The sequence below is a fragment of the Toxoplasma gondii genome, assembly GCF_000006565.2.
Source record: "Toxoplasma gondii ME49 unplaced genomic scaffold asmbl.1114, whole genome shotgun sequence".
Taxonomy (NCBI): domain Eukaryota; phylum Apicomplexa; class Conoidasida; order Eucoccidiorida; family Sarcocystidae; genus Toxoplasma; species Toxoplasma gondii.
In genome coordinates this window covers 1-1,142 of record NW_017383186.1, presented here as the reverse complement: position 1 = coordinate 1,142, position 1,142 = coordinate 1, and the positions used below count along the sequence as shown (strand labels likewise).

Here is a 1,142-nt window from a genome sequence, read left to right as displayed (position 1 = left end):
TAGTTTCTCCGCTGTGTTCATTATTCAGGGTGACATTGAGTATTCAACACTCATGACACCCAATCATACTGCTCCTGGGGGGCTTCAGCCAAACTGAAGCAACGACCCTAAAAAAGCAGAAAATTGTGATTTCAAAGACACTGAAACAGACGTACCAAGGAGAATATCCCCAAGGTGCCATTTGCGTTCAGAAATCTGATGATTCACTGAATTCTGCAATTCACATTGCGTTTCGCAGTTCGCTGCGTCCTTCATCGTTGCGCGAGCCAAGACATCCATTGCTGAAAATTTAAAATAACATTATAGTTTAGGAAGCAATCTGAAAGCACATCGAGAGAGATGCAGAAAGATACAATCTTTCACTCTCTCTCAAATGTTCCTCAGATTTGTTGTTTGAAATAACGGTGTGGGAAAAAAGAATGCACACTGAAGAAACTCCTGGAAATCAGTATCCCAACAGAGACACGAATTTCCAGAAATTGAGCCCCTTCGCTGTGCACCCCCGGATACCTGCACTGGCTTCCAATATTGGAAGCAGCGCAGGATATCCAACATGAAGAAGGCAATAATACCTTTCGATACTATCACGCTTCTTGAATGCAAATCTCTCCAATGGAGAGAGATGCAAACTCATGTTTTGCTTGGGATTCAAAGGTTGATGGTTAATAAAGAATAAGGACGTGTGAATGATCCTTCCGCAGGTTCACCTACGGAAACCTTGTTACGACTTCTCCTTCCTCTAAGTGTTAAGGTTCACAAAACTTCCCATTTCGGGCACGAACGCGCCACAAAACGGTCCGAATAATTCACCGGAACACTCAATCGGTAGGAGCGACGGGCGGTGTGTACAAAGGGCAGGGACGTAATCGGCGCAAGCTGCTGACTTGCGCCTACTAGGCATTCCTCGTTGAAGATTAATAATTGCAATAATCTATCCCCATCACGATGCATACTCACAAGATTACCTAGACCTATCGGCCAAGGTTATAAACTCGTTGGATGCATCAGTGTAGCGCGCGTGCAGCCCAGAACATCTAAGGGCATCACAGACCTGTTATTGCCTCAAACTTCCTTGCGTTAGACACGCAAAGTCCCTCTAAGAAGTGATACAAGAACACGAAGTTCCTGATCCTATTAGCAGG

The 1,142-nt window shown here is 44.7% G+C and overlaps 2 non-coding genes across 2 annotated transcripts; both read right to left on the bottom strand.

The window, feature by feature from the left end:
• Positions 1-133: 133 nt before the first annotated feature.
• TGME49_460540 lies at positions 134-291 on the bottom strand. The gene has a single exon (XR_001974398.1). It is a non-coding gene; the product is annotated as a 5.8S ribosomal RNA (ribosomal RNA).
• A 424-nt stretch (positions 292-715) lies between these two features.
• TGME49_460530 lies at positions 716-1,142 on the bottom strand (the record flags this gene model as incomplete). The annotated part of the gene is made up of 1 exon (XR_001974397.1): positions 716-1,142. It is a non-coding gene; the product is annotated as an 18S ribosomal RNA (ribosomal RNA).